We start from the raw sequence: 13,143 nt of genomic DNA, 5'->3' as shown, positions 1-13,143 counted from the left end.
TCTTTTTCTCATTGATTTTGTATTTGGTTAATGATTCCAGTCCTGAGATCATAAAGCTTTGTAAGATGTAAAAGATACGGGAAGATATCTTTAACCTCTAATTTGAACTATGTGTTGATTTTGACATTGAAATAGTGCAATGACCCAGTAATGTTTTCCAATATTTTAATTTTTGCTGATGTACAAAAATATTGCAGAAGAGCTGATTCCTAATTATTACATGCGGTATTGCATACATTTCTTCCTAATTAAAAAGCTCCTAAATTCTGAATAATCAATTTGTGAAGGCATGTGGTTTTGACAAATTATACATTTAATTTCTAAAGATTTATTAGTAATTTGACCTGCAGCTAGTTAATTATGGTTATGGTACTGATGCAGTAATACTGGAGATTGATATAATGATATGGTTGCAAATTTATTTTGATATCTCTATCTTAATACCAGAACATGACAGTACACTTGTATTTTGTAGCCTTGTCTTCATTATGCTGGAAAGCATTAGTTTAATGAAATTAAGGTTTGATAGGAACCCACTGCATTTATTTGAAAAGATATTTTCAACACAATATAAACATATTAAACTGAATCCTTTAGTCTTTACTTTACACTGGCAAAACTCCCGGTGATATCACTAGTATTTCTGCAGAGTTTGAGCCAAAACTTTTACCCACAATGAAGTTTAAAAGTATTCTTGGTAATGAATTTGCAGGTAGCAAGCCTTCCTTAACGTACCTTTTCTTTTTACATATGCAAAACTGCCACAGGTAAGACAGATACTTCTAATTTTTTTTTCTTATATGAAGAAAACGGTTAGGCTGTCCAAGGAGAACCTTTTAGTTTGAATGCATGAAACTGAATGTTACTGTATTGTAAATACAATTTGAAAATGTCATTTTTCTCAGTGCCTTGTGGTTTCTCAGGCAAGCTGTTCAAACTCTACTGAGGAAAACAGACTTTTTTTAAAGAGTAGAAAAAGTGCTGTATTTACTAACAAAGACATGTACACAATCCATTCCAATTGGTTTTAAAAGAAAACATATGATGCAGTGGTCAAGTGGTTAGTAGTGACAAAAAACTGGACTGGTAAGAGTTGGTTACCAACAACAAAATAGGGCTAGGTTCACAGATGGTGTAAATGGCATAGCTCCAATGACTTCAGTGAAATTAAGCCAGTTTATAGCAGCTGAGAATCTGGCCCAGATTCTATATTCTGTGCTGCATGAAATGTGTCCTTTGTGGTTGGAAACAAAGCCTTCTGTATATTATAAGGCCAGATTCATCTCTGGCTTATACTAGTTTCTGCTAGCATAAGCAAGGATACAAGGCCACCAAAAGGCAGTGGAGGTCTTCAGTGAAAGGGCATTGCATCAGCACAAGGTAGCTACAAGATCTCTTCCACCAACTGAGTGGGTGATATGGCTGGGGATGGCGTGTGGCCAAGAGTATAGAGGAGTGTGCTGTATCAGGGCATCTCCTCTGCATCTTCCATGTGGGGATTTCCAGAGCATCTTTCAGAGGAAACTAAAGTTGTCCTTATGTAATACATGAGAGAGGGACGTGTTGATAACAATGCCAGCCCTCTCCTACATTAGCAAGCCTTCCTCTGTACCACGAGTCTAACTAGGGAGGCCTCAATGAGGGAGGAAAATCATAATGAATAAATCTTAGTAACATCTAAAAATGACCAAAGAATAACTTTTATATACACATGTAACCCTTCTGCCTGTCAGAGTTGGCAGCAACAAGGGCCGGGTTCAGTATCTAGGGGTTCCATTCCAATAACACAATGCAAAACCGGCTCGAGCTCCCACCCAGTGACCTGGAACAAATATATACCACCCCCGTTGGGCGCCTCCAAGAGGCAATACTTCCCCTCTCGCAAGCACCCCTATAGTCTGAGTGTAGCAAAAAGCCTTTTAATAACAGAGAGAAACAATGTGGCATTATGTTGGGGAAACACTACCAACAGGATTCATAACACAACCCATGAGCAAAACCCACCCCAAGCAAATTGGGGCATGTCCTTTCCCTTTGGTTCTTGAGTCCAGCAACCCAAAATCACCCAAAGTCCCAAAAGTCCAACGACCCAAAAGTCTCTGTCCTTGGTCAGGGCAGCCCCAGAGTTCAAAAGTTTATCTGCAGAGTTTTACCTCCCAACCTGGGTGGAGATGAGAGGAGGGGGGGTTAAGGGGCACCTTACGTGGTCCAAAGCTGATGGCCCCACTTCTCCATGGGGCTCCACTCTGCCAGCCACCCATGAGCTGCTCTAGGCATCCAACAAACGGCTCTGCTCCACCAGCCGCTCCGCTCTGCTCGCCGTCCCGCAAACTGCAATGCTCTGCAGTCGCTCTGCTCGCTGTCCCGCAAACTGCTCTGCTCCACCAGCCGCTCTGCTCGCCATCCCGAAAACTGCTCCACCATATAACTTCAGGCTCCCCCACTACTTAACACAACACTCAGTGATTTCAGTTCTTAGTAAGTTTAGCTCTTTTGTGATTTCAGCTTGTAGTAGGGGAGCCTCAGTGCTGGTGCACCATTAGCCCAAAGTGAATTCAGCTCAGCAGCCTGTAACTAGACTCCTAATGGAATCAAAATTAGCTCTGATATTCCACAGTGGAGAGAGGAGGAAGTGCAATTAGCATGTAAGGCCCTCACCAGGGGACCCATGCCACCAAACATTGATACCTGTCCCCAGCCTCTCTCAATTCAGAGTTTTGGAACCCATGTCCCTTGCCTAGCTAGTGCTACTTAGTTGATGGCGAGTCCTTCCATCATAACAAAAGGCCAAATACAGTTCCACTGTCCCTGATTCCCATAATCAGGGTAATAACAATTTATTCTTTCTGCCCCAATAACAGAGACACTGGGGATCCCACAGCAGCCAAAGTGACCATTTGGGCAGCTATGGCCTCATTCTAAGCAGAGTGGTGTGCCTATGCAAATGAGATCGGCCCCTGAAGTTCTTTTCCACAACTTGCCACACCTCACCACCAGATGTCAGTGTGGAGCTCATCCTGACTCTGCTTACACACATAATGACAACCTGATCTCTTGGTATTGTTTTCCCCATTGGAAAGCTCGGTAGCTCCACTTTCTAGTGGTATAAAACTCCTGTTTTTAGCTGTGAAATGTTACAAACCATCTGACAATCATTCTGTTACTGATTTAGGACTGGATACCTACACTGCCCCTCAGACCTGCAGTATTGCTACCCCCACACATTCAAAACTCATGAGAGCAGCTTAAAAATCGTAAGATTTTAAAAATAATGAACTTTGGAGTCTTTTTATTTGTCTTCTGATTTTTGAGCTTATAGTATTCACATTTTCAAGCTCTTCCCTGTAACCATGGAGGCTATAAACTTTTTTTTAAATGGAAGTGGAGATTCTCTCATAATCACTTGGTGCTTGGAGCTGGAGCTTTAAAAGAAACCAAACAGACAAATATAATGAGACTCTTAATGGTATAGCCCGAGTTGACAACACTGGACATGTTATTTTGAGGGGAAATTCTACATTTGGCAGGGGGAAGAAACATTTTTCTTCTAGGTTCCTTTTTTTTTATGTGCTATATGTTTGAGTCTGCTCAGGCATGTGGAATGTTAATAGTAGTCCTGGTGGACATAGATTAGTGGGCAGAGTGCAGGTGAGATACACAATATATGCAATTCATCACATGGATCTGACCACACCATGATATGTGTACAATACTTTATGAAAAATACATTTTATTTTTAGTAAATATGATATTTGACCAGAGTCAATAAAGCCCATGCCAGTTTTAACTCCCTGCATTGTTTATGGTCCTTCCACTGTAAGGGGCAGTCTTTTGATTCTTTTGCTACCCCTTTAAGAGCACAGGATTTTTTTGTTATTTTAAACAAATAGTACACATTTGCATAATGAGTTAGCATTGGAAGAGGAAAAAGGCCTTCTGAGCCATATGGCATATGACGCAACCAGAAAAGGGTTAATCTGTTGTGAGGAGTAATGTAACAATATCCTGCTGTAAATGTCAGAGATTTTCAGCCAATGAGATTTTTTTCTGACAATATAATGCTTCTGTCATATGATTCATTGGTTATTTGTTGTCATTGAAGTTTTTCTGAACTGGAATTAAACTTCAGCTTCTTTCAAACTCTCCATGGAGTCTTAAATAATTTTATTCCAAACACAAGGCAGAAAAAAGATGAGTTCAAATGCTTATTTCCCCCCCTAAAAATGTTACATTTGATAACTGTTAGTGTCAGATAAAATAATGATTTTTAGCAATGAAGTTCATTTTTTGTTTAAAAACTGGAAAATATTTTTTAAATTTGAGACTCCAAAAAACTCCTTTGTAAATATACAAGAATAAAAGAAAACCTGATACTTAGTGGGTCCTCAATCCAGCGCTCTGTTGTGCATGCACGGTTTTCTAGCACTGTCATTTGCATTTTCCGGTTTCAGTGCTCACAAATTTGCTTGTGCATGAGGGAGAACTATCTTTTTAGGGGTGATTTTTTTTGAAAAAAAGAGCCAGGTGTGTTTTTCCAAAGTCTCACAGCTGTCACAAAGGCTTTGTTAGAGCCATATTCACCATATTCTGTTTATGGGGGTGGGTTTCTGGAAGAGATTCATCTGGAGGCCTTTGAAAGCTACTGATAAGATGAGGGAGAAGCCAAGCCTGGCCTGTGAAAACACCACTTAGAAATCTCTGCTTCGGCTGTTAGGTTTTGATAGGGAGAAAAAGAGTGGAGTGGTATTTGTCAACATGTGGTTGAATTCTCAATATGTTTTACACTTCACTTAGATCTCCTTGCCTCATTCTTACCAGTGAGGTTTTCTGTCTGATGATTAGTATTGGCAAAGCTCTTAACTTTTCTGACATGCTTACAAGGCACTGGCTGCCAGTGACATAACATTGCAGCATTGTTAGGTTAGTTGAACTCAGTGCGGTATCACAATAGCGTGCATCAGTCCTGCTACACAGCTCACTTTTTCTCATACACATAATTATGAAAAGGGCAGGGTTAGGAATCAAGCAGACAGAGTTTTAACTTTTGCAAGAGTTTAAAATGTGTATTAATAAACCATTCACTGAGGCCTCAGTTCTGCCATTTAGCCCATAGTAAGGGAGTCCAGGATGCTATAATGCCCCAGGAGAACAGCAGGAGCCTGGGCACACAACTGCTGCACAACTGTTCTATGCCCTTTATGGGATGAGGCTTATTTGTGCCCCATGCAGCCAGCCAGCTCCATGGGGATTTCGGCAATGGCCCTGCTTCCTTTCCCCTATCTAACTCCCTTTGGGATGCTGTGCACGCCAGGGCAGGAGGGAGGTATCAGTTCATGCACTCCCTCCTGGAATTCTGCTGGACCCCTTAAACAGAATGCTCAGAGCGCTCAGGTTCCTTAGCCCAATCCCCATGCTCCTCACCTCCAGGTAAGTGCTTGGCAGATCCTGATCCTAAAGTAACCTGTAGTCACCTTCAGAGGGCTCCAGAGTTTAATGTCCCACTCACTTGATGTCTTTTCACATGGCAATTTGCCCGGAGCAAATGGGATGGAATAAAGGGAACTCTTTTCTCTGTGGGATGGCAAGGGCTGTGTTGAAGAGTTCAGCCAGAGTCTCAATGGATTGAAAACTCCAGCTGAAATGCAGCCTCTCTGTGTAAGAAACCAAGATGAAATGGCTTCTCCTGAGCAGGGCTGATATTCCTGATCAGCCAATCAGAGGCGTGAGGTAATACCACGTAATTTGTATCATGTGGACTTGCCCAAAGGAATCAAGTAGAAGTTGAAATGCACTACAAAGAACAGCATGGAAGTTGTGAGGATCCAGAGAGAGTAAAATTGATTTGGAAAAGCTTCTACAGATGATTCAGACACAGCACAATTGATACTGTTGCTAGTTCATGGATGCAACAGGAACATAAGAATGGCCATACTGGGTCAGGACAATGGTCCATCCAGCCCAATATCCTGTCTTCTTACATTGGCTAGTGCCAGATGCTTCAGACGGAATGAACAGAACAGGGCAATTATTACGTATACATTCCACCAGCAGAAGTTCTCCAATAGAATATATTACCTTACCTACCTTGTTTCTCTCCTGTTCTGGGGCCAACATAGCTACAACCACACTACTGTTTAAAATGGAAACTTGACAACATGAATAAACAGATTAAATAGTGACACCTGCTTCCTTTGCAAATGCAAGAAACAAAAATCATCCCCAGAGGACTTAACATCTATAACCCTCTGACCACTACATACAATTCCAAATAAGCTGAAGAGCTCTGCAGAAGGAGCAAACAAAAATTGAGGAACCATCTCCTACACCTTACACACATAAATCCATCACATGGTCTCGCACAATAGAAGAAAAAAATCAGATAATCTACCTAGAGCTTATACAGGAAATGCAAAACAACTATAAAAATACCTCCTGATGATAGCTATCAAACACAAAGACAAAAAATGGAACCAACTACAACTCCTTCACAACCCATAGAACACCACCACCTCTGGGAGAAACCAAAACACCATGACCCACCCACATAGATGGACACAACACAACACCCCAACATCAACAATCTATCAAGACCACCCCAACTGGAACTAAAGTATGTGTGCTCTCCAAAGCACTGAACTTTTGCCCTGCTACAGAATCTGATCACGTACAAATGTGGAAAACTAGAAGAATTCTTCTGCCGACTCCGCCTCAAGGAATTCTTTCAGAACAAAGATGACACGACACACAACTACCAAATCCCCACTGACAGTAGTAAAAAAAAAAAAAGAATCATTTCACTGGACATCCCCCAGTGGCAAAACCACACACTGGATCATTACATCGATTGCTCAGGAAAAAAATGTACTATGAAATCCTCAATTAAACACCTTCATCACAATCTTTTTACCATTGAGAGGACAGCTATACAGTCCTTGAAAGCCAACTACCAGATAGTGATAAAACCAGCAGATAAAGAAGGCACTGTCATAGTCCTTAATCTTGATGACCACGTCAACGAGGCCAACAGACAACTCTCTGATGCTGCCCCCTATAAAGAACTGAAAGAAGATCCCACACCACAATTCACAAAGGAATTAAAAGAGACCATCAAATCCTTTCCCAAACAACTCCAGGAAAAACCCTACAACTTCATACCTCACAAAACCCACCCCAAAGACTTTCTACATGCTTCCCAAGATACACAAACAAGAGGAACCCAGGCAAATCCTTCATATCTGGCCAGGATACTCTTACTGAGGGAATATCAGAACACACAGCTACCATCCTTAAACCACTCATCACACAGTGGACTAGTTTCCTTCAATACACTAATGACTTCCTTCAGTAACTCCACAACTTTAAAAATCTCCCCAAAACACCATTCTTGACACCAAAGTGCCTATATACCAACAACCCTTACCATGACATCATCGCTGCCTGCCTTGTATACCTACAAGATAATGCACAGTGCTTGGAAATCCACCCAAAACACATCACCAAATTCATCCATTTCATCCTTCATGTTTAACAGCAAGCACTTTGTCCAAACTGTGGGAACAGCCATGGGTACTGGAATGGCTCCCTGGTACATCAGCGTGTTCATGGGCCACCTCAAGGAAGAATGTCTGGAGATTTTTTACGAAACAATCACTTCTTATCTGACCTTTCAATCCTCCTTGTCAAAGGAAATCTGCATAACACTATCCAAAGGCAAGTCTGGGAACTTAAATTCATAACTCTACTAGACTCCAAAAATCATGGACTCAACAGGGACACTGGTTTTATGGCTCATTACAACAATTAGTAACACACCACACTGTCTGCTACCCTTAATTGCCGACTTCAAACCCCGTAGGCATAACAGTTTAAAACCTCAATTGCCCACTTAATTTCAAGTTACCACCTATAATATGCATTATCCCTTTTGCGTAACAGTGTGTCCCAACTTGTATTTAGCTCAGACATTCTCATTTCCTTCCTGAAGAAGAGCTCTGTATAGCTCAAAAGCTTATACCTTCCCTCAACAGAAGTTATCCCCCACCTCACCTAACTTGTCTCTCTTGTACCCTCAACGAACATTCAAAAATGACTATTCACCTTATTGTGTTATTTCCTTTTCTCTGGATTTATACAACTTATTTTCACCAGGCATAAAGCATCTGCTAGCTTGGTGAGCAGACTATAAGAATCCTGTTTCATGTCATCAGTAAGGTTAAGATTTTGTCAGTTATTTTTAGTAAAAGTCACCGACAGGTTGCAACTGTGGAAAAATTTCAATCTGCTCTAGTGGTGACTCTTGACAAGTTGATAAGGGACGTAGATGTCTTTGAGGGGGTTTTTCACTGAGATTTCCTTCCCCTGAAGTCCCCTCCTACTAACTTCTCCATCAGAGGGGATGACTAGAACCTATGAAATGGAATTAGCTGACTCAACACTTCTGTTGTTTCACAAACAAAACCTTTCAAAATGAAAAAATGTTCCATCAAAAAATTACCTGTTTTGAAAACAAATTTTCAGGAAACCATTTTAGTGTTTCTAAAAATGTTCAAGATCTTTGGACTTAAATGAATGACAAATGTAAGGCTGAGAGAAGCTTGTTGACATGCTTTGTCTTGTCATTTGTCTGCCTTATGGCCTATGTGCTCCATGAGGCCCATTTCTGCATTGCTCATTTTTCATTTTTGTTTTTTTTCCCCAGGTGAGTTTGTCATTTTTATTACATTATCTAGTATATTTTGTATTAGCATATTGGTATATTTAGTATATTATCTACTTTGATTGGTCAGTTTAGTCACCTGGTGAGATTTCTTCAATACTGAAGCATCTTTTCAAAATTTCAGTTTCAAAAGGGGGATACACATTTCTGTAAATTTTGCAGAAATTTTCAAAAAAACAAAAAATATCAGTCTGTTTAGAAAATGAGTAGAACAAAAACATTTCAACTTTCAGATTCCCACTGAATCGCAATTGATTTACTATAAATCAATATGAAAAGCTATGCTGTTGGGGTAATATGCCAAAAATTATAAGACCACATTCGACAGTGATTTCTAAAGAGGGAAAGATGCAGTCAACCTTTTCTGTCATTGACCTAGAACCAAAATTAAATAAAAATATAGTAGCTGCCATTTAAAAGTAAGAATCTGAGAGACGTCCCCTTCATTACTTATATTAAATAGAGGGGATTACTGAGCTTTCTCAGATAGCAAAGTGTAGTAACTCTTGGTGAATGTTTATTCTTTACTGGAGGCCAATGTATGTTCTCAATGCCTTTTCCTGTTCACTGTAGCACTCTTACTTCAGTTCACTGGGGTTTTTCTTTGGCATTCTTTGTTCAGCAAGTATAAATCAGAAGAATGTCACTACCCATTAAACTGATTTTTATCACCTTTAACAAGCCAAGGGACACCACAACTATTCCACCACCAGGCCATCTTGACTATCTTTTATATGGATCGTTAGTTTTTGGGTTTTTTGCCCATTTCCAGCTAAAAATCTTTTTCATTGCTCCCTAACAAGAGATACAGTATATAGCACTACTCTTCTTTGTGAACTAATTAAGGAAGACGCGCATGTCATAAATACATGTGTAAATCTTTTGAAGTCGGTGGAGCTATGCCAATTTACACCAGCTGAGAATCTGGCCCCTTGCCTTTATATTAGGTTTTCCACCATCATAATCTTCTAGAAATTTGTTTCTCGTGTTCAGTCCACGATGAATTCTAAGTTAAATCTGTGTGAAATTCTCCGTTGTGCAGAGGACCACCACAAGGTCTGTGCACCACTTAACTACCTCTTAAACTTTCAAAATACTTGTTACGTCAGGGATAGCCCTTGTTATGTTCTTATGCACAGGGCTGAATTTCACAATCATTTGCCAAATACTGTGGCATTTGTTTAAGCAATGCTGCTATGTGCATGCAGTCCCCAGGAATCTGATCTGTCAACAGAGGGCTTCTAAATATACTAGCTCTCGCTAATTTCTGCCCTCATTTCCTTTAACGCTTGTATGTTATCTGGGCCTGGTACTTTGTCTACTTTAAATTGTCCAGTCTTTCCACAGCTATGTCTATTGTTTTGTACACATTATCTTCCTCCTCTGTACACATTATCTTACTCCTCCCCAGTCGTATCAGGAAATGTAATAATCCCTTTCTTAGGCAAGTCTCCATCCTCTTCCTCCTTAGAAAAGTCAGAAACAAAACAATTATTCAAACAGCCTCTTGGTTTCTCTACCATTATTTTTAGTGGATCATTATGCACTTGTACCTTCAATCAACGGTGAGCATATTGAGCATGAAAAATGCTTATTATTAGCAGAAATATTCTCTGCAGTTCAGTGTTCAATATTTCTACTTGCTTTTCTATTCCTTGTTTTATCTTGCTTCTGCTTACATTTTATAGATCTCCCAAGCCACACTCTCACCAGATTATATAATACAGTATGTCAGAGCCATTCATGACTCCATAGCTAAGGTTGCCTCAGCATTTCCATTAAAACTATGTATTTCGGGAGATTTATAATCTAGCTGTAAAAATCTCTTTCTAGGTAAAACTTGAAACACCAGTTCTCAATCCATTTAAAAAAATAGTTATTTGCCAATAGCGTTTAGTGGAAGACACTTAGTAATTGCAGTGTTCTGGATCCCTCCTCCCCCTCCCTCTCCCCCCCCCCCCCCCGATAGCAAGCAGGGAGAGGCCCACTCAGGATGTAGCTAATTTCATATGTCCTATCTTTTCTTTTTGGGTGCCTCAAAATTGCAGGTCACCTTCTCCCTATCCATGTGCTATGCTGGTGATGTGACAAGCACTACTGAATTCTGCTGGAGTCTACAGCTAGCCTATTGGGCTTCAAGGAGGTGCTTTTGGTTGTTTCTTTTTTTTTTTTTTATTTACCATATAGATTAGTATTACAGTTTTTTTTTAAAGTATTATCCCTCTCTGTTTCAAAGGCCAATAATGTATTATCCCTCTCAGTGATAGAGGCCAATAATTTAACAGGACTCAAAAAAGGACTGGGCATTGATGTGGCTATCAAGAATATCCAGTTATCATAGTTAATGACAAAATTTGTGGAAAGGCTATTGAGCCGATCTCTACTAGAGATCAGTAGGAGGCCTGTTCTGGGGAGCACATTATCTCACTTGTGCCCACTTCAAGGTTTTATAGCTTCCTCAGAAGCACCAGAGCCAAGGTACTGGGGTAGGTGGACTTTGGATCTGACCCACCATCGCTATTCCTAAAGCCACAGGCATCAGGAGAATAAAGTGCAACTACCCAACTTATAAAATGTAAATTATGCCCAGATATTGTTGTGTTGGTTAGCTTTATATGTACGTAATTGTATTAATAGTAATATCCTTTAGGTTATAAAATATTTTTTTCAAAAATACCTTTGAAAATACGTACCTAATGGTAAAACAAGCAAATAAAAAGCCATGTGCAGTGACAGACTCATGGGCTAGCTGTATGCTTCAGGAGCATTTTATGGTGGTGCACCTGAAACCAGATCCACTTTCCAGCTTTTACCTATTGCTAATAATCCATCTGGCACATCATCCTGGAGTTAAGGCTTGATATTGCATGTTATGTGGAAATCCACATTAAAGCCTCTGAGAGTTCTGGAGCACAGCAACCAAGAATCACTACTGTGACTGCTTTTTTATTATACTTCACATCTATCAAAGCTGTCTCTCCTGTGCCAGTCAAAATATTTGTACTCTGATATTCTCTCTGTAGGTTCAATATTGTTCTAGTCCGATTCCTGCTATGTGTTTCATATCCTTTCAACAGTATCTTGATATTTTAAATATTCAGCCATTCCCCTGGGTCAGCCTTCTTTTCCCTAATTCGTTAACATCATTCTTACTCTTCAAGCATGTGAAAAGATCCTACAATATTAACGAGTAAATACTGTAAACTACAGTGGGATTTGGATAGCCACATTTTAAACCCCACATCATTAAACTTAAAAAAAGAAAAGAGAAGAAAAGGCAGGTAATATTTCATATTAGCATCTATTCTGAATAAAGAGGTAAAAATCAAAGCCTCTGTGTGTGAGTGATGGCAGTGATTTAACTGCCAGTGATTCTCCCAGCAACTGACACAAAGGAATCTCTGAGTATCAGAGTTGAGGCGGCAAGCTCAGTGTCAGCACTTGCCTAGGGAGTAGAAGAAACCTCACTTTGTCTCTGCTTTTACTGCTTAAACACACACATCACTCACTAGTAACCATTTACTCTGCTGTCAAAACTGTTTCAAGGGAGAGTTACATGTGATTAATAGTAAAATGCATGTAAAAAGGTAGGCTTCTGTCAACATGCTTTCTTTTAAAGATTTTTCTGTGTGCGCACATTTGTTCTTTTTCTGTCCTTCACATAAGGCTGTAACAGTCTGCCAATAATATGTTGGTGCTAGTAAAAGCTTTTTTATTTAGACAGCACACAGCATTCAACCTAATTCTGGACAACTCTCTGTGAAGCACATTATGGCATCTTCAGACTCTTGTTCTTTACAAAAAGTGACCAGCACAAACATGTGTGCAGAACATGATTCATGGTGCTTCAGTCTGATTTGTCCAGTGGGTAATTGCTGTACAAAAACCAGAGAAACAGATGTAGACCCTAAACCTTAGCTGTAAATTTTTGTTTTATGATTATGGGTTTCAAATGTGCTATGTAACACTGACAAATATATAGTAATGCTGAAAGAAATGGATTTCCAACTTGAACTTTTTATTTCATTTGTGGATAAGAATATGTTTATTGTTAAGTTTCTTGCCACCACAGATTGAGAAAAAACAGATCAAGGTGATGGCATGAAATCAAATTTTTTGTTGTTGTATGATCTAATGGGAAAATTTTTGAGAGTTCTTTTCCACTTGAATCTTTCAAGAACTGGATAAGAGTTAAAAATGTGTGTCAATAATTCAAGCTTTGTTACATTTGAATTAGCCAATTTATTAATTATGCCTTCAATGTATATTCAAAATCGTTGTAGTTAGTGCTGGTCTGATATACACTATATGAATATTATTTTTTTGCAAAAATTCTCCCAATTTATGAAAGTACATTTTCTTTGTATTATGTTTTTTTAAAAAGCATAAATTGTACAATTTACAGAGGAACAAAACCTTGGAAGAGA

The 13,143-nt window shown here is 39.5% G+C and overlaps 1 protein-coding gene across 1 annotated transcript in view; it reads left to right on the top strand.

Moving 5' to 3' along the window:
- Positions 1 to 13,143, top strand: part of RARB (retinoic acid receptor beta) — a 501,245-nt gene that overhangs the window by 351,159 nt on the left and 136,943 nt on the right.

The sequence above is a fragment of the Chelonia mydas genome, chromosome 2 (genome assembly GCF_015237465.2).
Source record: "Chelonia mydas isolate rCheMyd1 chromosome 2, rCheMyd1.pri.v2, whole genome shotgun sequence".
NCBI classification, from domain to species: Eukaryota; Metazoa; Chordata; order Testudines; family Cheloniidae; genus Chelonia; species Chelonia mydas.
This window is presented reverse-complemented; position numbering and strand designations above follow the sequence as displayed.